This window comes from Pongo pygmaeus, chromosome 5 (assembly GCF_028885625.2).
Source record: "Pongo pygmaeus isolate AG05252 chromosome 5, NHGRI_mPonPyg2-v2.0_pri, whole genome shotgun sequence".
Lineage (NCBI taxonomy): Eukaryota > Metazoa > Chordata > Mammalia > Primates > Hominidae > Pongo > Pongo pygmaeus.
This window is the reverse complement of record NC_072378.2, coordinates 23,427,095-23,452,490: the sequence shown is the minus strand read 5'-3', so window position 1 is coordinate 23,452,490 and position 25,396 is coordinate 23,427,095. Positions and strand designations below refer to the sequence as shown.

Sequence of the window (25,396 nt, the reverse complement as noted above, 5' to 3'; positions counted from 1 at the left end):
AGTTTATATTACCAAGGAGTATATAGTGGCAGAAAATAGGAAGTAAAGCATAAGCTATTATAGAGTTTTACTTGAAACACATGAAGTACAATATAATAAATATCTTTAAAAAATTGTAGTGAGGAAAGAACACTTCAAATGAGATCTACTCTCAACAGATTTTTAAGTGTACAATACAGTACTGTTATCTATAGGCACAATATTGTATAGCAGATCTCTAGAACTTATTCATCTTTATAACTAAAATTTTATACCCATTGATTAGTAACTCCCAGTTGCTCTATTCTCCCAGCCCATGACAAATATAATTCTATCCTCTGCTTCCATTGATTTAACTATTTTAGATACCTTAGATATTGGCGTGAATGTGGTAAAAACAGAACACTTCTACACTGCTGGTGGAAATGTAAACTAGTACAACCACTATGGAAAACAGTGTGGAGATTCCTTAAAGAACTAAAATTAGAACTACTATTTGATCCAGCAATCCTATTACGGGGTATCTACCCAGAGGAAAAGAAGTCATTATACAAAAAACGTACTTACACATTCATGTTTATAGCAACACAATTCACAATTGCAAAAATGTGGAACCAACCAAAATGCCCATCAATCAACGAGTAGATATAAAAAAATTGTGAGATATACATATATGTGTATATATACATAAATATACATATATACACATACATGTGTGTATATATACATACATACACACATACATGTATATATATACATACATATATACACGAGTGTATGGACACATATACATATATACACACGTGTGTATAGACACATACACATACACATGTGTATAGACACATACATATACACATATACATATATAGTGTGTGTACATACACATATACATATATACATGTGTGTACATACACATATACATATATACGTGTGTACATACACATATGTGTATATATATACACCAATATGTATGTATATGTGTATATACATATATGTATATACATATGAATATGTGTATGCACACGTGTGTATATGTATATGTGTATATACATATATGTATTACATATGTATATGTATATATCCACACATCTGTATATATGTATATGTATACATAGACTTGCATGTGTATATACGTATGTGTATATATACATATGCCTATATACATATATACATGTGTCTATACCTATACATATGTGTGTATACACACATATACATATATACATAGTGTATATATACACATATATACTATGTGTGTATATACATATACGTATATACATACGTGTGCATATATATACATATATACATATGTGTATACATATACATGTGTGTCTATATACATATACGTCTATCTACATACACATATGTATATGTGTATATACACACGTGTGTATGTGTATATATGTATGTATACACACGTGTGTATGTGTATATATGTGTGTATACACACACGTGTATATACGTATATGTATGTATATACACACGTGTATATATGCATATGTATGTATATACACGTGTATGTATATATGTGTGTATACACATATACATATATACTTGTGTGTATATACACACACATATATACACGTATATACATACATATATACACGTGTATGTATACATATATATATATACACGTGTGTGTATACATATATATACATATATACATATATACACGTGTGTGTATACATATATATACATATATACACGTATAAGTATATATATGATGCAATACTACTCAGCCATATAAAAGAATGAATTAACAGCATAGCAGCAACCTGGACAGAACTGGAGACTATAATTCTAAGTGAAGTAACTCAGAAATAGAAAACGATGGATTAAAGACTTAAACGTTAGACCTAAAACCATAAAAACCCTAGAAGAAAACCTAGGCATTACCATTCAGGACATAGGCATGGGCAAGGACTTCATGTCTAAAACACCAAAAGCAATGGCAACAAAAGCCAAAATTGACAAATGGGATCTAATTAAAGAGCTTCTGCACAGCAAAAGAAACTACCATCAGAGTGAACAGGCAACCTACACAATGGGAGAAAATTTTTGCAACCTACTCATCTGACAAAGGGCTAATATCCAGAATCTACAATGAACTCAAACAAATTTACAAGAAAAAAACAAACAACCCCATCAAAAAGTGGGCAAAGGATATGAACAGACACTTCTCAAAAGAAGACATTTATGCAGCCAAAAGACACATGAAAAAATGCTCATCATCACTGGCCATCAGAGAAATGCAAATCAAAACCACAATGAGATACCATCTCACACCAGTTAGAATGGCAATCATTAAAAAGTCAGGAAACAACAGGTGCTGGAGAGGATGTGGAGAAATAGGAACACTTTTACACTGTTGGTGGGACTGTAAACTAGTTCAACCATTGTGGAAGTCAGTGTGGCGATTCCTCAGGGATCTAGAACTAGAAATACCATTTGACCCAGCCATCCCATTACTGGGTATATACCCAAAGGACTATAAATCATGCTGCTATGAAGACACATGCACACATATGTTTATTGAGGCACTATTCACAATAACAAAGACTTGGAACCAACCCAAATGTCCAACAATGATAGACTGGATTAAGAAAATGTGGCACATATACACCATGGAATACTATGCAGCCATAAAAATTGATGAGTTCATGTCCTTTGTAGGGACATGGATGAAATTGGAAATCATTCTCAGTAAACTATCGCAAGGACAAAAAACCAAATACCGCATGTTCTCACTCATAGATGGGAACTGAACAATGAGAACACATGGACACAGGAAGGGGGAACATCACACTCTGGGGACTGTTGTGGGGTGGGGGGAGGGGGGAGGGATAGCATTAGGAGATATACCTAATGCTAAATGGCGAGTTAATGGGTGCCACACACCAGCATGGCACATGTATACATATGTAACTGACCTGCACATTGTGCACATGTACCCTAAAACTTAAAGTATGATAATAATTAAAAAAAAAAAAACCAAACATCATATGTTCTCACTCCTAAGTGGGAGCTAAGCTATGAGGATGTAAAGGCATAAGAATGATACAATGGACCCTGGGGACTCAGGAGGGAAAGGGTGGGAGGAGGGTGAGGGATAAAAAACTACAAATTGGGTTTGGTGTACACTGCTCGGGAGACAGGTGCACCAAAATCTCAGAAATCACAACTAAAAAACTTACTCATGTAACCAAATACCACCTGTTCCCCAAAACCTATGGAAATAAAAAATTAAAAAAATAAAACTTATATAAGTGGAATCGTGCAGTATTTGTCACTCTGTGACTGGCTAATTTCACTGAGCACAATGTCCTCCAGGTTCATCCGTGTTGTCATATATTGCAAGATTTTCTTCTTTTGTTTGAAGTCAAGATCTCAAAGATTTAGCAGCACTTCCATGTTTATTGCAGCACTATTCACAATAGCCAAAATATGGAAACCTACATATTCATTGGTGGATGAAAGGATAAAAAAAATTGTATATATATTAAATGGAATATTATTCAGCCTTAAGAAAGGAAATCTTGCAATATAAAAATCTTGTAAAAGAAACACCATGTAATTGTTTATTTGAATACATAAAATTGGGTTTTCAGGCGTAAGATAACTTGCTATTCCTCCAGACAAAATGAGCTCTTAGAAATTATAATCAAATAAATGTAATTGTGATGAATTAAGTAAAAAAGAACCAGCAATGCATACACTTATGTTTCAATAAAATTCAGAAAGATATAAAAATGTGAGTAAAAAGGAAATTGGTAAACATCTTTCTATTTTGGCTAAACTCAGTGTTTGAATAATGGCTGTGAGTATTTTGACAAACACCTGCAGCCCACTTTACCCATCCTTGGTTGGATTTATTATACTGTACACCCAAAGCCGGGAACCCGCAGGTCTGTGATCATTCATATTACTATTATATGAAATTAAACTGGTGTAAAGCCCTAGAAGAAGAGTTCTTAAGACCCTAGCATTACCTGTGTATTTGCAAAACAGTAATTCTGGAAATAATCCCCTAAGGATTCCAGAATAGTGAAAGCATATTTAAATAAATTATAAGGCACAGTCAGAATTCACCAGGCTTATATTCTATTCAGTACTTAACTGGTGAGTGAGACCTTGATATCAAATACATTATTTTTTTCCTGACATAGCCATAATATTATTCTCATATTTTACCTAAAGCTTCAACTGCAGCAGTTAAAAAAAAACAAAAAAACAAAAAAAAAGAGCAAAGCAGTACCTGCTGTAATCTATCTGTTGGTACAGGGCTACTGCACAAACTGGGTATACTTTTCTTGATAGGAAAGCAAGACAGACATAGTGTATCCTTCTCAAAATGTCTGGAAGCTAAGGTCAAATTCCTAGTTCTTCCACGTATTTGTTATGTGTCCTCTGTCACCTTACACACATCACAATGAAGTGAAGCCTGTTCCTAACCTTGCGAAGTCTCCAGTTGCAGGTGGGGTGGGGAGAAAATGTATTTGTTGGTTGGAAATATGATAGGACTATCAAAATATATACAATCAGCTACCTAAACTGTTCATTCTGTTGCAATATAAAATATATTTTTTCGTGAAAATAAAAAACTTTGAGAAATTTGACATGTTATTCCAGCTTAACCCTTTAATTTTTAACCTACCTCTCCTGCCCTTTTGAAATTATTTGTTAATAATAACAATGTGTAGCTTAACATTGCTTAGCATGCACCATTCTTAGTAGCATTCAAATTTAATGGTTCAGAACCATATCATTTAAAGTGAAAGAATCATGGGTTTGAATTTTAGTCCACACCTGCTTTTGTGTGACCAGGACAAGTTACATTCTGAAGTTACTGTCTTTAAACTCAATACCCACTCCATATTATAAATGTTTTTTGTGGTAGCAACCATAAAGTGCTTAGCACGTAGCAAATACTTAGTAAGCGTAAAATAATACTTAGATTATTATTATCCCAGAGATTCATTTGTTGAGATAATTAATGCCACTGTTTTTAAAGGCCAAAGTCAGCGCAGGGATGGCTGAATATGTTTTCATATAAGCAGATGTTCTCCCAATTAAACTTCCATGGCCTGTGGTAAGGAAGCAGCAGTGTAAATACCTAGTTCTTCATTAGAATTTCTAAAGGACTTGACTTTCCAAGGAATCAACATGAGAAGGACAACTTTATGGATTTACAGTTACATTGGAGACAAAATGAGGAGGGTCTGGATTTCGCTGTAGGCTGTGGGAATACAGCTGGAGTTGTACCAGTTGGTTAACAGTTTTGACTTGAAAAATAAGCTATAAACAAAGGGACTCAAACTATAGGACAATCTGCTATTAAGAAGTAAGAAAAAGTGAGCCAGAAAGTTCACTTGCTTAAAGATTCACCTTTGTATTCAGTTTAGGGAGTTACTTAGATAAATTTAGTTATTAAAGGACTAGAGGCAAAAAAAATTCCCAGTGCTAGGAAGGGCCTGGTAGATTACGGAGCAAGCACAGTTTCCCTGCAGCCATTCTCCTGCCCCCAAAGGCAGAAAACCAACTGATCTAGGGCTCCTCTCAAAACTTGCCAGCCTTCCTGCTTCCATGTGTGCACATTAGTTATGTTATTGTCTAATAATATCTGCTTGCTTTCTATCTCACAGGGATATAGTAAGAATTAATGGTATGAATTCTGCAAGCTCTTCAAGACCCCTAGAGATATGCAAGATAAATATATTATGTTTGTATATATTATTTCTTCAACTTGTTTTGTACCTGGTACATGGGAGAGGAAAATATATGCATCTATCTAGCCAGCTAACTGATATTTCTGATTTAATCATTATACAATGTATACACATATCAAAACATCAAACTGTATCCTATAAATATATATAATACAAATATATGTTGATTAAAAAAATTTTATAAGGAATTTCTTTCAAAATGAAATCAGATTTTATTCTTTGAATTTTGAAAAAAACATAATTAAAAATAAATTGGTCTTGACTTTTTTGTATCCTCATCAATGATTTATTTTCATGATCGCTATACTACTAATAAATATCTATACACCTAATATATTTTAATTCTTGGAAATAACCATAAGACCATTCTATCAATTCTTGGAAATAACCATCAGACCATTCTATCTCAACATTATTTTGTTGTTGTTCAAGCACACCTGTTCTCTGCCTACTATCCTGGCTTCTCCCATCTATCTGAAATAAAGGGATTGGAAACGGACAAAATATGTAAATATATAAAATGCATAAAATAAACCCAATAAACTACTATCAGTTATTATTTAGATTAAATCATTATATTTTTCTTTAGTAAAAGAATATATTTTATGCCCAACTAATCAATGCCTAATGGCATTAATAGAATGCCATTCACTTCAGATAAATAATAATGACAGCAAAGTATTTTAATAAGATGAATGGCCAGCTGACCAGTGAGTCCAGCCCCTTCCTAAGGTGTGCACCCAGTCCCGGTTCATCTGAAAGACACCTGCACACAAAGAGGACATGCTTCTGCAGATCCATGTTAAACTGTTCTGTTTTTGAGGAAGGGAAACTTTCCGTAGCAGTATGCTGAGAATATTTTTCCCCTCGGAGCAGCAATGAATTATTTAGTACTTGATTTGTCAAAGAAAAGCTTGGCTACACTACGGTGACAGAGTTATGCTGTAGAAATAGAATATTGTTTAAGAAATTATTGGTGCAAAAAAGGCAACTAAAGCAGAAGGCACAGTTGGTTTTCCAAATATACATACATAGCACTCACATTTATCATTATTCAAGGGCTTTATGGGAAAAAATTCTAGCATGTTTTGCTTTTATAAAACTGTCTTTATGTCCTGTTTGCATCTGTTGGCTGGCTTTTTCCCCAGTCCCTGTCTCTCTGGCCTTCTGTATTGATTTCTTTTAAGGGCCCCTTTTTGTTACTTAAGTTGAAGATAAGTAGACTATTTCTTTTTATTTTATCTGCCTACTTCTTAGTATTTCTTAATCTCACATTGCATGGAATTATCTATATTAAATGTATTCAATAACATTTTCAATTCCTTTAATGTGTTTCTAAAAAATTGAATTTTGCTTGTTTTTAACAAATATCCCCCTTTCTCTCCTCTCTCTCTCTTTCTCTGTAAAACTGGCAATTTTCACTATTCAAACTCCTTGTGCATTAAGATCACAGTACAGACAGTTCTTGCTTTTCCCAGTTGTGATATGCACAGATTTCAGTTATCCTGGTTTAGTTAAATAATGCCAATTCCCAATGATATGTTCAAGTTTCAGGTACCATGGCATATTAACTGTAAGTAATTGCATAAATTTCAAACTTTGCTGCTAGCCTTTCAGCTCACACATCACTACATACCAGAGGAGCATCATTACCGTGACCAATCAAGCCTCTTCTTTCAAAGTCTTTTGGTGACTGATCCTTCACAGCTGTTACTCAGTTCACGCACAGACAGCAAAGCATGATGTTGTCTTTCTTTCTTTCTTGTCTCCGTGCTAAAACCACATGACTGCACAAAAATAGATACTCCAAGTTGGGAACTGGCCAACAAAGATGGAAATGCAGCAAAGACACAAAACATGCTAACACTGGAAGTGAAATCTGAATTCAACATACATGGAATTGTAGAAGAAATAGCTGATCTAGGGATGCTGACCCTGCTGCCCTAGATTTTACACTTTGCATAAGCTGCCTGGACTCTAGATATACAAACAGAGCATCACTGCAAAGGCAAACTTACTGACATTAATGAGGAAAGCAATTGTAATCAAAAGGATAAAGATGTCCCAGATCAAGTGACGCTAACACAAAACTTCACACAAAAGAAAATCTCAGAGATATTTTATGTCATTGGAAACTAAATGATAAAATGTTTACAGCTAATAGAAACTTAGCAAATGAAAATTACAATCTACTAAAATGTAGAAAAGATGCTCACTGCTTACTGTAATTTATGCTATTAGAAGGCAAGCATTGTTCAAATGACTCTAGATCAGCATTTTACAAAGAACTAAAGCAGTAATTTTCTTTTTTTTTCCTCAGAGAAAAGGTCTTGCTTCATCACCCAGGCTAGAATGCAGCGGCATGATCATAGTTCACTGCTGCATCAAACTCCCGGACTCAAGGGAGCTGGGATTACAAGCATGCATGGATTAGTGCGCAGCTAATTTTTTCTTCCTTCCTTCCTTCCTCCCTCCCTCCCTCTCTTCCCTTCTTTCCTTCTTGTTTCCTTGCTTCCTTTTCCTTTTCTCTTCCCTCACTCCTTCCCTCCTTTCCTTTCCCCTCCCTCCCTTCCTTCCTCTCTTCTTCCTCTTTCTTTCCTTTCCCCTTTCCTTTTTTCTTCCTTCACTCCTTCCTTTCCTTTCCTCTTCCTTCCTTCCTTCCTCTCTCTTTCCTTTCATTTCCCTTTTCCTTTTTGCTTCCCTCACTCCTTTCCTTTCCTTTTCCTTTTCCTTTTATTCTTCCTTCACTCCCTCCCTTCTTTCCCTCCCTCCCTCTTTCTTTTTCTTTCCTTTTCCTTTTTCCTTCCCTCCCTTCCTTTCTCCCTCCCTCCCTCCCTCCCTCCTTCCCTCTTTCCCTCCCTCCCCACTTCCCTCCTTCCTTCCGAGATGGAGTCTTGTCATCTTGCATAGGCTGATCTCTAACTACTGGGTTCCAGCAATTCTCCCTCCTCACCCTCCCAAAGTGTTGGGATTACAGGCATGAGCCACTGGGCCCAGCCTAAAGCAGTAATTTTCAATGTATCTAGTGTTTGAAATGACAGTGTACTACATAAATATTAGTTTTACTATTTTTCATTCCTCTATACATTTATAACTGACAATAAGGTTTTTAATGTGTTGGCAAAATTTTTTAAGGTCACGTGACAATTGTACTTTTCCCCACTAATAAATATGATCATATTGCATAGTTTTGCCCTGCACAGTCATATTTACAGCATCACTCTGCTCAGCCAAGTGAGAACTGCCTGTACCTAAAAGTTAAAATATAGGAACGTTTGTAGTTCTGTCAATATGGTCTCTTGGATTAAGATTTTAATTAAGTATTTAAAATATTTACCGTATTTTAACATCACACTGTATACTTCATGATACACTGACTACTACAAATCAGAGGTACACCTTATTTTAAGGCCATTCTCTAAGTGTGTATGTTCCAGCGAATTCATGTCAAAAAAGCTACTGTTCAGGCACCAAAATCATGATCCTAAAGGACAGTAGGATGCTATCATTATTTTTATTGTAAGAGATGAATGTCATTTTAATATCTAAGGCTTTTTTTAGTTGGGGCGATGTTAACTGTTTCTTAAGGTTGTCCAGGTTTCATCTATGAACCCCATCCCTCTGACTTCCTACTGTGGGTCATTTTTCACTTTAAAATTAGTATTAAAAATAAGATAATAACACAGAATCTTAAACATAATAAAATTAATGAATAAAAATAAACAGGACAGCCATATGAAGAATGCCCCTGCAATTTTCTTTGGCTTTTTGTCTTGTTTTGTTTTGAAAAATTGCAATTGGGATCATTGTTCATTAGCTTGCTTAATTAACCTTTGATAAAGCTTCTAGGAGTAAAGTTACCTTTCTAAAGCTCAGGAGCAAGGATGCTTTTTTTTTTTCCTTTCCATAAACAGTCTTGCGTCTTCATATCTGTGTTAGTTTTCTATTGCTGCTGCAATTAATTACTGCCAATTTAGCAGCTGAAAACAACACAAATTTGTTATCTGACAGTCTGGAAATCAGAAGTCCTAAAATCAAGGTGTCAGCAAGGTTGTGTTCTTTCTGGAGACGCTAGGGGAGAATCCATTTCCATTCCTTTTCCAATTTCTTGGCCTTCGTTCTTGTCCTTGCATGTAGCTACCTATGTTGTAGAACCAGCAACAACATGTGGAATCCTGAGGCTGCCATCACTCAGGCTCTCTGCAGTTGAGGAATCTTCCCCACAATTTCAAAGACTCACATGATTAGATCAGGTGCCCCCGGACAATCCCCATCCCAAGATCCTTAACTTGAATCATAACTGCAAAGTCCCTTTTGCCATGCAAGCTAACATGTTCACAGGTAACCAGAGTCAAGGGATAGGCATCTTTGGAGGCTTTTATTCAGCAACCACCATATGTGAAAATGAGAATGAGAAAAGGGTTGAATTTCTCCTGACTAGGCATTTACAAAACTCAGGGCCATGAAATATACCTAGTTGTCTTAACTTCAAGTTTTGCTTTGCCTTCATGACTTCTTCTCTGCTATTGCCTCTTTCCTATCTATTTGCTGTTTTTAATGTGTTAAGTTTCTTATTATACCTGTGCTTTTACTACAAATGAGCAGCGGTTTTATTTTTTCCTTCACTAACAAGTAAACAAAAATAATATTTGCAGTGCATATTTAATACTTCAGCCTTTTAACATGCCAAATAGTAATGTTAAAAAGAAAAAAAACTGATGCCATATCCATTTTATTAATAATGCAAAAATGTAAAATGGATATGATTATAGAATAAAGGCATTTCTTTCAAAGAAAATAGAATGGCAAATTAATATTTAGTATTTATAACGCCATCTCTCTAGTTTCATTTAAAATGCAGATAAATGAGACTGTGTTTTGATTTTGTGTACTTTTTTTCTTGTTGTGAATATATTGACTGGAACTGTCTTGAGTAATGACAACGCAAGTAGAGATCAAATGACGAAAGTATTTTGGTGTTTTATAGTTATTCCATTTCACACGGATAAACTGACCAAAATGGAAGGAACATACTTTCACTTCACTCAATTTGGAATATTTGGTTTTCAAATAAATATTTAGTTGATTTTTCTCTAAATCTTCTGGTAGGTTAGTTTGGATAAAAATTGCACATGAGGATATAACCGTATTTCTTTGCAAAATGGCAGAATCTCAAACAGGTACCGTTTTGCTGAGATGAATACAAATGCATTAAAGATGCCAATCGTTTTCTCTGCAATTATAGACTTAGCACCCCACACCTCTCTTTTTGGAGCAGCTGCTTGCTTTCACCTTTCATAGAATGTGTTTCCATGGCCTCTTTTGAGTGGAAAGTGAGCCAGGCAGCCCAGAGATAGGTCCCTGACTCAAACTAGACCGATTGAATTCTTGCTTCCAAGTTTTTAGACTCAGAACATGGAGAGACTGAGTCAGTTAGTTGGTGGCGCTATTGCTGTGAGCTCATGTAGGAACTGGGCTGGAGTGACTGTTTTCTGTCATGTGTATGACATAGCAGAAAATCTAGGTGAGGAAGTAAGGAAAGAATGAAGAGATACTGAGAGAGAATAAATGTTGAAAGAACGAGTGAGGAGGGGAATCACTGGGGCCACTCCAGTTTGTTACTGGTGCTCTGTTTTATGTTTTTGATCTTGAATCCCATGTATCCTTCTAATAAATTCATAAGTTTATATTTAGATGAGGCAAAGGTGGGATTTTTGGTTTGTCTTTTGTTTGTTTGTCGCCCAGGCTGGAATGCAGCGGTGCAGTTATGGCTCACTGCAGCCTCAGCCTCCTGGGCTCAGGCAGATCCTCCCACCTCAGCCTCTCGAGTAGCTAGGACTACTGGCACGCACCACCATGCCCAGCTAATTTTGTACTTTTTGTAGAGATGGGGTTTTGCTATGTTGCCCATGCTGTTCTCTAACTCCTGGACTCAAGATGCCTGCCTTGGTATGCCAAAATCTTAGGATTACAGGCATATGCCACCGTGCCTGGCCACAAAGGTTTTTTGTTTTTGTTTTGTTTTTTTGTTTGTTTTTTGCCATTCATAACCCAAAGGTTTTGTAACTAAGACCTTAATCTATGTGAACACTCCACTTATCTAAATTGTGCAATAAAATGTTTTGATGAATATCTTGAGGTCAATTAGGCATGTCTGGTGTAACAAATATTTAATGAGTGCTTGTTATGTATCATATGCAGAACTAGGCTCTGGAACTACAAAGACAAGTAAGACATGCATCCTATCTATCTAGTCAAACATTTTTCCTGTAAAAGGAATAAGTGCAAATCCCGCTCTGGGTCAGACAAAATAAAGAAGCTCCCTTTACTGTTCATTTTTAATGCAGGGTAAACCTTCAATATTCAATAACAGTGTGTTTCCATGTTAACAATGATTGGATGTACTGCAGCAATTTTTCTGATCATTCAGATCTGTCAAATTTGAATTTGACTTTTTATTGAAATAGAACGAGTATAGTAAAGGAATGATGGAAGTGTGATGAATTTAATCAGAAGAATTTCCTAGATGAGATTTTTCAAGGATTCCATGAAATCCAGTTGTACTTAGCTTTAAGAAATAAAAAAAAAATTGTATTTTAGGGGAAAGGCCATTTGCAATTGTTACGCTTTTTTCCTCTGCCTCCGATGCCAAATCCCTTTATTTTGAAGTATAGCTCATTGTTCAGGAGCTGAGCCTCCTGAGACAGACTTACTGGTTTTGAATCTCATCTTGCCATTTTCTCATTTGGTGATTTCAGCTAACTCAAATACTTGCTCTCGTTTCCTCATCGTTAAAAAGGGGATAGAACATACCTACCCAATATAGTCATTTTGCAAACTAAATGAGATAAAAATGTAAAACTCTTAAAACAGTACCCAGTACTTATTAGCTGCTGAATATATAACAGTTGTTGTTATTGCTCTCCTTAAATGCATATGCAGAAACACAGCACAGCTGTGCCCACACAGCAAACACACTCAGCCCAAGTAGAGGGAAGCATGGGGTCTAAACTCATTATATTCTATAGGGCCTAAGGGATGGGAAGTGCTCCAATAAATAAATGTATGTAGAGTGACTACATTATGTTCAGTATCTTAGAGTTAAGTTAATTATGCAAGCCATCCCTCCAAAAATAAAAACAAATGATTTCTTCTTCCTTTATCCAGCTTTGCTATTCAGTAAAAATCAGTTTTATTGTTATTTATTTGAACATTGATTTTTCTCTGGTGCAATAATTAATGGAAAATGAATGTTTATGGTTACCTTTTTTTCATCAGAGAATAAAGATGACTGGGATACAGAGAGCAAATACAGATTTATTTCTGACAATAGTAGTTTAAATAGAAAAGCTATATGCTAAGTTATTCTTTCCCTGTGAAACTTATACAAATATAACTGAATTTATTTGATGGATTGAGGTTAAGTGAATGTGGTATAAATACTTATAAAACACAATTGTATTATATACATAATTTATATATACAGGTATATGTGTGCATATATATGTGTGTGTGTGTATATATATATATATTTTATATATATATGTAATGGAGTATGTACTGAGGAATAAACTCGACACACAAAAATAGTGCTAGGAGATTTAAGTACCCCTGTCACAAAATAAGAAAATGAGAAGACAAGGAAATATACCTCAATCATCAAAAACAAACAAACCTACGACATGCCTCTAGGGTTATTCAAAGGATTGGGACATTACGGTTACTAATTATATATAAAAATGTTCATCCTTGTAATGATCAATAAATGCTTAACCCAAATAAAATATTACACTGTTGCCACGTTATCCTGTTCAGGGAAATATATCCCTCATGTTATCTTAACTGTTCCTCCGTGTATTAATCAAGTGTTGATGACCATGACTTAAGGCCTGAAAATATTATGGCAGAAAACCTTGGCAGAGGGAAAGCCAAATTGTAGTGCCTAGGGTTATTTATCAAGCTGTCACTGAACACCTAGGGAAGCGCAGTTCCAGCTAATTTATTACAATGTTGTTTTCATTTTTACTGGGCGCAGAAGGACTCACACTGAGGCCATCGAGCTGTGATCTGTACGGGAACAGACGCAGTGACAATGCTACTTCACTTGCACATTTTTTATGGCATGTATTTTTCCCTGACTCTGCTATTTCTCTTAACATTTAAGAATGTTCGTTAAGCTCGAAAGAAGCTAAGTGCTATTTATATAGGTGGGATGAAGATGGAGAGGGGAAGGTGAGAAGGTTGAAACAAATGAACGCTGCCGCAAGAACTACGTGCATGTTACTTGCAAATGTGACTTGTTTAAACCCCGAATGTCTTACATGGGGTGACTCTATCCACAAGATCTTTAAGCTGCAATCCAAATGTGGTGGTGCTCCATGCTGAAAGGGTTGAGAGTGGTATCGAGCTGCTGGAATTGCTAACTCTTTCTTTTTCCAATATAAATGCACATAAAAAATGAAATTGGGGATAGTGGAGACTGATGAGTGGTAAGTCATGACACCTAAAGAAGTGAAGAATTTGTCTTAATCTTGTGCAAACATCACATAAGAGATTCTCATATTTTCCTCCCATATGCTTAGAAAGTAGCTGATTTTAAATACTCACTTAAGATTTGCCTTGTCAAACATATTATGAACTAGGAACCAGTCATTGTAAGTTGTGGATATTTCCTGATGAAATAAATCTAACTAAATACGCATATATATATAAGTATATATACACATATGTGTATACACATATACAGGCATACACAAATATAATTAATATGTAAAAACAACATCTAATAGAAATGTCTACTAAATATTTAGTTCAGTTTTAGAGTGGAAGCAAAACACAAAAAAGTCCTTTATCCACAAAGTTTAGGTATACATCTTATGTTAGCCCTCTCTCACTGTTACCCACATGCCATTACAGACTTTATCCATATGAATGAGCATTTGCATTGGAGAGTGATGTCTTTGTGCATCAATCATCTAAGAACATGCGATGATATTAACAACACATGTTGTGTGAATATATGATACACCTATAAATGTAGAAATTGCTTTCACATCTGTTATTTCATTTTAAATGTCCAGCAATCCCTAGGAACATAATAAAGTGGTTTATCTTTTAGCAGCTAAAGTAACTGAGGAACAAAAATGTCAAAGGTCTACTTTATGTTACTACTTCATTAGTGACAGTCACAACTAGAATTAAGGACTATGGGTTACTAAATTGTGTGTTATATGGATATTTTAATAGAAAATTTGGATGTTATTACTGATGCTTTATACATCTATGCAGATGTTAGATTTTTTTGATGCAATTACACTTGACCCTTGAACAAAATGGGGGATGGGACACTGTCACCACCGCAGTTGAAGATCTATGTATAACTTTTGACAACTCCAAAATTTAACTGCTAATAACCTACTATTCACTGGAAGCCTCACCAATAACATAAACAGTTGATTAACACTTATTTTATATGCTGTATGTATTATATACTGTATTCTTAAGTTATAAAAAGGAAAGTGTTACTAGGAGAGTCATAATAAAAGAGGACAGGCCCAGTGGCTTATGCCTATAATCCCAGCATTTTGGGAAGCCTAGTCAGGAGGATCACTTGATGCCAGGAGTTCGATACCAGCCTGGGCAACCTAGTGAGACTCCATCTCCATAAAAAAGAAAAAAATTAGCCGAGTGTGGCGGTGTGTGCCTGTAGTCCTAGGTACACCAGAGGCTGAGGCAGGAAGATCACTTGAACCCAGAGGAGGCTGAGGCTACAGTGAGCTGTGATTGCTCCAGTGCTGGATGACAGAGCAAGACCCTGTCTCAAAAAAAAAAGGAAAAAAGAAAAGAAAATATATTTACTATTCATTAAGTGGACCTGGATCATCAACATAAAGGTCTTCCTCCTTGTTGTCTTCACTTTGAGTAGGTGGAGGAGAAAGAGGAAGAGGAATGGTTGGTTTTGCTTTCTCAAGGGTGGTAGAGGCAGAAGAAAATCCACATGTAAGTGAATCCATGAAGTTCAAACCCATGTTGTTCAAGGGTCAACTATGTTTAACTGGTTTGAGGGCACATACTAACATGGTTACAGATTCGGCATACTTAGGGGCTGGGTGATTGATTACATTATTAACTGACCATAATCTAACTCCAGCTATGTTTCTTTTCTTTTGGGGTGTATCAGTCAAGTCAATAAACATTTATGGAGCCCCTACTTAGGAAGGGCTTGGTTCTAGGCTTGGGAAAGTTAGTTTACAGTATAAATTAAAAAGCAAATACTAAAACTAGAAAAAAATCCCCATACCTCCCATTCTACTGACAGTCAATAAGTAACATTAGCTCAGTAAATTGAGAGATGTCATTTATCATTAGAAAAAGTTAACATTCCCCTGAAATTATTATGGTCTAATCTCTCTGATAGCAATATTAAACACTAGCTGTAACTTTTTCATTTTACAGACTGAAATTAAACTTACTGTTCTAGTTTTGGAAAGCTATAAAATAAAGGTCTTGGGAAATTATTTTGGCAGTTTCTCCAACTATAAACATAAACTTTCTCCAACATAATCATTGATTAGAGACATACAAGAAAAAGAATGGGTGAATAGATGTAAACATATCTCACCTAGCGTTACTATCCTATTTAACACTGAAATAAAAGAAAAATAATTATAGATAAATTATCAAAGGTTTTACACATGCTAACAGAAAAATCATTTTCAAAGGTTGTTAGTAATCTAGTTTACAGAATATTGAAGTTTACATTTTTTTACCTAATCAAATTTATTTTTTTTATACCAAGGCAGTAAAAAGTTTAAAAAAATTGAAATTCTGTATCAACTTAAAAATAATTTTTGCCTGTAGTCCCAGCTACTTGGGAGGCTGAGGCAGGAGAATGGCGTGAACCCGGGAGGCGGAGCTTGCAGTGAGCCAAGATAGCGCTACTGCACTCCGGCCTGGGCGAAAGCGCGAGACTCTGTCTCAAAAAAAAAAAATTTGTGTGTTTTTCCTTTTCTGTCTGCCTTTTAAAAATACTCCAAACTAAGTATGTTCAATGTCCTCATGTGAGATTTGTGTCCTCAATGTGTCTTTTGTTTGTGACAAATATCTCTTCAATAAAAACTTCAATAGACAATGTTGTAAAAGTATCCAGAATACGTTTATAAAACCAAATTCAGGCCTAACACAATAGAGAGGATCCTGTTTGCACAAATGCCATTGTTCTGGACTCTTTTCTCTTCCAAAATCCTCTCTACTTCACTTCTTAACTCCAGCCTTTGTTGCCACAAATATGGTAGCCAGTATACACATATGGCTGAGAACTTGAAATGTAGTTAAACGAAATTGAGATGTGTTGTAAGGATAAAAATACATATAAAATTTTAAAGACTTATTTTAAAAAAGGAATATATTAATAATGATTATATATTTAAATTATGTTGGATATGTTGGGTTAAATTATTAAATGTTATATATAAAACATACATATGTACAAAACATATTAGTAAAATTATCTCAATCTATAGCATTTGAAGCTTTCATATGAAAATTTAAACATGTCTGTGGCTAACAATATATTAATCTACATTATTTGGAAAACAAGCGAAATTACTTATAAATAATTTATGGTGAAAGGAGAAATCACAAGGGATATTCAAAACTTTCCAACTGAACAAATATGAGAATGTAACATTAAAAATTGGAGAATGATGATGAAACAATGCTTTGAAGAAAATTTTTAGTTATAGGTTTATTGATTATAAAAGAATGATGTACAGTCATCTTAGTTTCTAGCTTAAGAACTGAAACATTATACCAATTTTAGGGGCAGTCAGAAAAACCTCCCAACCCATTTTATGAGGTTTCTGTACTGTTGAAACAAAGTCTGACAATGACAACTGAGCCAAACAAAAAGAGTTTAGATCAGAAACTCTCAGGATACACATGCAAAATTCTATAATAATCATTAGCAAATCAAGCCCTCTAATACATCATTACATCATGAAAGAAATATACCGTGACCAGTGGGTTTACCCCAGAAATGTAAGCTTGGTTTAACATTAGGAAAAATCAATTGATATAATTCACCATATGAACAGAATGAAGAGAAAACCCCTATGATTATCTCAACTGATGCTGGAAAGAGGTCTTGACAAAATTCAACACTCATTATAATAAAACCTCTCAGCAACTAGAAAATGAGAGAAACTTCCTTAATTAATGAAACACATCTATAGAAAATCTACATCTGACATTATAATTATTAGTTAAATATTAGAAGAGTTCCACCAAACTTGACAATAAGAAAAACCTAAATAATGAAGAGAAATACAACATTCATCGATCTGGAGAGTCAATATTTTCAATATAGTCTTTCACTCCAAATTTTCAAAATTTCATCAGGGTTTGGTAAAATTGACAAGCTAATTTAAAAATTTCCATCTATTGTAAACCACCTAGAATAGGTAAAGGAATTTTTAAAAGAAGTACAAAATTGAAAGATCTTTTTATTATCTGATTCCAAAATTTGCTACAGTGCTATGGTAATCATGAGAGTGTAGTAATGTACTAAGCACACAAAAATGGATAAATGTAACCCACCACAAACAGACCCTGTAGAACTAATCTATGGTCATAGCACCAATTCAACCTAATGGGGATATCTTTCAACATATAGTGTTGGAACAAATCAATATTTTTACTAAAGACAAGAACTGTGACCTAGATGTTACTTAATGCACAACTTTAATTCAGGAAGAATTAGAAACCTAAACATAAAAGCTAGAACAATAAAGCTTCTAGAAAAAAAAAGGATCATAAGTTCATAGCATTGGAATAGGACAATTTTTTTACAGGATATAAGAAGCACCAAAATGAAAAGGACAAAAAAGGAAAAAATGACAAATTCGAATTCATAAAAATGAAAATTTAAAGATGTAAAAATCAACCACAAAAAAACAAGTGACTGTGGTAAGCAGAATAATGTCCTCCACTTCAAAGATGCTTATATTATAACCTCCAGCACCTGTGACTATGTTACCTTGCTTGGCAAATGGCACTTGTAGATGTGATGTGATTGAATTAAGGATCTGGAGATGGAAAGATTGTCTTGGAAGACCTGGGTGCTCTCAATCTCATGACAAGCCTTCTTACAATTGGAGAACCTTTCCTTGCTGAGTTCAGAGCAAATTACTTTGAGTGACTACTCTGTACTTTAGTTAGCCAGGGATTTGTGACTACAGAAGAATGGTTAGAGAAATGCAACAGGCTTGGCTTGAAGACGGAGGAAGGGTCCACAGGTAAAGGAATATGTGCAGCCTCTAGAAATTGCAAACAGCAAAGAAAGGGACTCTGCTCTAGAGCCTGCAGAGAGGAGTGCAGCTCTGCCAACACCTCGATTTCAGCCCACTGAGACCTGCATCAGACTTCTCACCTACAGAACTGTAATACAAAATAAATTTGGGCTATTTTAGCTACTAAGTTTGTGGGAATTTATTACACAGCAACAGAAATGAAAAATGGGCAAAGACTTGAACAGATACTTCACCAAAGATAAAAAATGGCCAATAAGCAAACAAGGTGCTCCACTTCGTTAGTCTTTAGGGAAACACAAACTAAAACTAGAATGAGATACCATTCTACACCCACTAGAATGACTGTTGTTTGAAACAACAACAACAGGAAACATACTCTGTTGGCAAGGATTTGAAACAACTCATGGGACTGTAAAATGGCCCCATCATATGTAAACTGCTCAGCACCATTGTGCTAGAGCTAAATATACACTGTATGACCCAGGAATTCCATTCCTAAGTGTTTACCCCCCAAAGAAATATAAACATATTTCCACAAAAAAACTGGTACAAGATTTTTCAGAGCAAACTTATTCATAAGGCCGCAAAACAGGAAACAACAGTGCCATCAATAAGGAACTGGATAAGCAAATAGTGATCTATTCCACCAGAAAAATAGTAGCCAACAATTTTTTTTAAAGTGTACTACAGCTACCCATCATCACGTGGATGAACTTCCAAAACATTATGTTGAGTGACAGAAGCCATGGACAGTGGAACATATACTTTTTATTACATTGTTATAAAACAGATAAATTAAAATTAAATCCCCACTTTACAGTGATAGAAGTCAGAAAATAGTTGGGAAGAATTGAAGACAAAGAGAATTTAGAGCCCTTCTAGGGCGATGGTAACAGTCATATGAGGTGATGGTTTCGCCTGTAATGTAAGACGCTCAACACCCTTTTAAATGAACCGTTATGATCTGTGCATTTTACATAAATTTAAAGGAGAAATTTACTCTAGTCTTGCACAGGTATATGTGAGTGACACATTGCCTCACTCCTGTACTGCATACCTCCATTCTCTGCTGTAGCTCTTCTGGAGGGCTGAAATGGGGGAACGGGGAGAATTTGCTCTGCTCTCAGGCATGTGCAACCCAGGAGTGGAGGACCGTGAATGTCCATTTGACCATCATTGTCCAGCAAATGATGGGAGCCAGCAGATAAAAGCTTCTCTTCTTTCATTCCCTAGGGAAGGAGATCTAATGTCTATTTCATTAGTGTCCTCTGAGGCTTCTTTTGGGATAGAGTGGCTAAAACAAAGCCTCACCCACATGTTGCTTTTCTCTGCTAGATCTTTTATACCACTCTCTGAATCGCCAACTCCCAAGACACATTACCATATACACTAACTGAATACAAGAATTTGTCTCAATCTCTGCTTGGGGAGGGGGGAACAGGCTAAAGTGTCCTATTAAATGTAACTTCTCCTCCCCAGTAGTATGGATATATATTTTTCCTATCACTGACCCTTTTGTAGCTATGGTATTTTTAACAAAGAGGTTGACCTCCTAATATAATTACATATAATAATTGTATTGAAATTTATGTATCTTTTTTAGATTTATATAATATAAACAATCATAATCAGAAATTACTACACAGGTTTTTAAAGGTCAACTTTATTACAGCATGTTTTATATATTAACTAGTTAGAATACTTGCAGAAATGTTTTGTCTACTCGCAATCCTTTGATATTGGCATATATCTCACTGTTTAGCTCCTGATTTGTGATTATACATATGCTGAGTATTCCTTTCACATCATTTACATATTAAAATCAGTACTACAGTTTACATCTGCAAAAACCTTAGCCATAATAGTGATCGAACTTAAAACTTATAGAGTTTTAAAGTTGCAAGCTTCTTTATGGCTGCTTGACAAAAAGTCATTCAAATAATATTTAATTCCCATGAGCCAGCCTGGTGTGATGCCAGTTTTGTGAAGTACCCCAGTTTGCTTTCATTTTATCTCTTTATGAAATTTTATTTCCCTGAAGATGTCACCTCTCCATCAGGATGTATTAGTCAGGGTTTTCTAGAGGGACAGAACTAATAGGATATCTATGTATATAGAAAGGGGAATTTATTAAGTAGTATTAACTCACTCACACAATCACAAGGTCCCACAATAGGCTGTCTGCAAGCTGAGAAGCAAGGAAGCCAGTTCGAGTCCCAAAGCTGAAGAACTTGGAGTTTGATGTTCGAGGGCAGGAAGCATCCAGCATAGGAGGAAGATGTAGGCTGGGAAGCTGAGCCAGTCTAGCCTTTTCATGTTTTTCTGCCTGCTTTATATTCACTGGCAACTGATTAGATGGTGACCACCCAGATTAAGGGTGGGTCTTCATTCCCCAATGCACTGACTCAAATATGAATCTCCTTTGTCAACACCCTCACAGACACACCCAGAATTATACTTTGCATCCTTCAATCCAGTCAAGTTGACACTCTGTATTAACCATCACAAAGGGCAACTCCCATTCAGCTGGGGTTAGTATGTCCTTACTGTTGTGTAATTGAAAGAAGGATTTGTTCTCTGCCACAGACCTTACCAGCTGTGGATCTGCTGAGTAAATCTCTTAACTACTCTATACTGTAGTTTCCTCATTGGAGCATATTATATTTTCAAAAAAACATCATGGCAATATTTCTGATCCCTCGTGCTCTTCCAGAACCTCACCAACTTCCTCTCAAGAAGTGAAGCCTCCTCTCATCCTCCCTTTCTGCTTGGACCTGGGCAGGTTTTTGACTTTTATTTCTGGGCAGAAATAATACTACATGACTTCCACAGCTAGATTAGGAAAGGCCCCACAGCTTCCTCTTGGCTGTCTTTCTCTTGGAATGTTTGCCCTTGGAATACAGCAACCATGCTGAAGGGAAGCCCAAACAAGTTCACTTAGAGAGGTCAAATGAAGAGTCCCACAGGGAGAGAAACCAAGGCTCCCAGACCAGTCAGCATCAACAACCACACATTAAGTGACTTCAGTACCTTCAGATGATCCTAGTTCCAGACTTCCAGTCTTCCACTGAGACCCCAGAAAACATCAGGGAGCAGAGAAAGCTATCTCTGCTGTATTTTGTCCAAACACCTGAACAACTTAATCCATGAACATAGAAATGGTTGCTTTATGCCACTAAGTTTTGGGATGCTTTGTGATGCAGCCATAGTGACTGGAAGAGATTTGGGTACTTGGGACTACTGGGGGTCTACCATTACAAACCCTAAAAATGTAGCAGTACCTTGGGGACTAAGTGGCTGCCCAGTCTGAAGGACCTTGGAGAGTGTTCCCCCGGTGTGGCCCACTCACAGCCCAGAGTAACAACAGGAACTGACAAGTGTCTATGGTTTCAATGATGCCTTGAAGTGCTTCCAGATCTGATGGGAAATAGATGGGAGTTTGGGCATTGTTACTGGGAAATAACTTTCTTATTGACAGCATTAGGACTGACTTCCTGTTTACTATATTTTCCATCCTTCTGAGCCTTGCTTTGTCTACTTTTGGTTCAGAGATATATTATTTGATAAAGAAAGAATATGATATTTTGAATTTCATTGTTTTCTCAAGTGATAAGAGATCACTCCCTATATGTGATTCTATCACTTTCTCAATAAACATTTTCTCTCCTTCAAGTCCCTTTTATTTTCTTATCCTTTAAATCAATCTACTCCTATCCCAGAGTTTACAGTAAGAAAACAGCTGACAGGGATACAATATAATTTATCAGCTTTACTATTTTCTGCAGTTTTAATAGTTCATTTTTCTTCCTATCTAGACAGTAACTCAGCTTGACTGTTCCATCTTCAAATGCTGAGGAGGCCATGGATACAAAATTCCCACAAGATTCCTCATTCCTGGATCCTATGCTGGTGAAAGCGTGAACTGAAAGGGATGTTATTATGACGTTAGCAATAACTCAAGTTTGTGAGCTCTGTCTCTTCTTTTATTGCCCTTTTTTTGTTTCAATTTTTCTTTTCTGTCCTTTACTCTTTCCCTGAAGTAAAAATGCGATTGTCAAACCGTGCACAGGTAAAGATAAAATGGTTTAAGGAGCACCCAAAAGGTGCTTCATGTCTTTCAAATAAACGCAACAACTAGAGCCCAGAGAGATTTATCACTGCACTTTGTAAAATCCTTTTGGTTCACTTATTTATTTATTTTTATTACACCTGCCTCTTCCCCTCACCTTCCTCCTTATACTCCATGGCTGCTGGTTCCTGTTTATCATTTATTTAAGGGGCATGTTTTCATTTATTCACAAAAAGGTGACATCACATCTGTTTCAAGTGACAGCTACCAAATAGCCTGGTCTAGCCTGATTAAGTGCACAGGTAGTTTATTTCCTTTTTCCCTAAAGAAGAATTATCCTCATAGATTGGAGGTAGGGGAGGAAGAAGTAGAAGGGCCGTCGAACACATTAATCTTTTACTAATAATTGTTAAAATTTAGCTAAGTTTTAAGGCCTCATAGATTGGGTACATTCTATATTTCTGAAAATATTTGTTTAATTGTCTGAAAAGGAAGAGTTGCATTTACTAAGGTAATTATTCAGTAAACAAAGGTAACAATGAGCTACTTGGAGGACTATAATTTTATACTTAAATAAAACATAAACAGTTCAGTAGCCAGGCTAAGACCAATTTTCTATGAATCAGTCAAGTAAAGATTCAGAATGAACAGGGTACAAATTTTGGCAAATATATAACCTTGCTAAAGTAGATAGGAAAAGCATAATGACAACCGTTTCTTAGGCCCTTTAAAAGTGGGAGACTGGGCATTCCTCCTCATGTAGAATTAAGGTATTAGTTAAGCATGCTAAGGAAACAAAATCAAGAGACAGTCTAACTTTCTGCACATTTAGTGGTTAGAATTCTGTTTTTTAAAAGTCTAGATGAAAACAAAAATCGTTAATGCCAGCTAGAGGCTGGGTGCATATTTTTTGACGTCAGATGGTTCTATCTGGTTAGTTTCTTCTGTCCTGAGAGCAATAGAAACTTGGATAAAAGCAACCATTTAGGTCTGTTAGCCTCCGTGGCTCTCCCTCATGCCTGGAGAGAATTGTGTAAACTGTATATCACTGTACATATCTCCTTGAAATTCAAATATATTGTTTATTTGTTCATGTTTGCTTTCTCGCATTTTACAATTGAGCCTCATAAATAGGCAGTCCAAGATTAACTGCTCATCTGAAAACTCTAAAGACACATGGAGTCATACTCAGTTTAAAGCCATTAGGGCTATTTCCAAGGGCCAGAGGGAAGCAGAAAATGAGTGTCAAATCAATGAAAGTGATATTCTTGCCTGGCTCTTTTCTTGGTGTTGTGTGTGGGACTGTGTCTACTACAATGTCCTTATTAGCTCAGTTCTCTGCACGGGACCTGGTGATACCACAGAATTGGAAGTAAAAAAAAAAATAGGTTTTTTAGTTTAGACTCACAGACTTGGCTGTTCTCTCCCACTCATGGCATTATGGCAGGGTAACTGAGCCCTGAGTGTGTACAGTTTCAACCATGGACTCTGCTGCCATCCAGCCTTCTCCACAAAATGCCAGAGCTTGCTGAAAAACTCAGATGGCCAGTCCAAGCTCTGCTCTCCCTACAGGATGCTCTCCTCTGGGGCCTGTATTGTCCTTTTCTGCCCCCATATCACAGTCACAGCCACTCCCATCCATCCACTGAATCTCAAAATGGAGTCAGGTTTGAAAGTTTCACCCAGAAGGTCTCCTGAATCCAGGAAAGATTTACCCTGTGCCTTCCAAGAATGTGCCAAACAAGAATGGTAAGAAATAGTAACATTGGTTTAGCTAGAGAAACGTTTCAGGAGGGAAAATGACACCTCCTAGATTTCCATTTTTATAACTAAAAATGATCATTTAAGAGTTTTAGAAGGAGGCAAAAAAGTTTTCTACCCAGACGACCTTCTATCTAAGTTGCTAAACAGAGAAACCTGGCAGGATGTTTAAAGCTCATCTTACCAGGAGACCTATTTTATATGCTTAGTTGAGTTTTTGTTTCATTATGTTATTATTTGTGAAGATCCCCAGTATATGACACTCATAAGTAACCTCAGTAAAGTTTCAGTTTACAAAATCAATACAGAAAAATTGGTTGCATTTCTATATACCCATAATGTTCAACATGAGAACCAAATCAAGAATGCAATCCCATTTACAATAGCAACACAAAAAATACCTAGGAATACATCTAACCGGGGAGGTGAAGGATCTCGACAAGCAGAACTACAAAACACTGCTGACAGAAATCATAGATGGCACAAACAAATGGAAAAACTTTCCATGCTCATAGACTGGAAGAATAAATACCATTAAAGTGGTCATACTGGCC

General features: G+C 35.9%; 1 long non-coding RNA gene across 3 annotated transcripts in view; it reads right to left on the bottom strand.

The window, feature by feature from the left end:
• The window catches only part of LOC134739689 (uncharacterized), a 296,309-nt gene that overhangs the window by 119,858 nt on the left and 151,055 nt on the right, over window positions 1-25,396 (bottom strand). For all 3 annotated transcript variants that reach the window (XR_010126583.1, XR_010126582.1, XR_010126584.1), the window contains one exon: window positions 7,339-7,489. This is a non-coding gene — a long non-coding RNA (uncharacterized LOC134739689). The remainder of the gene's footprint in view (window positions 1-7,338; window positions 7,490-25,396) is intronic.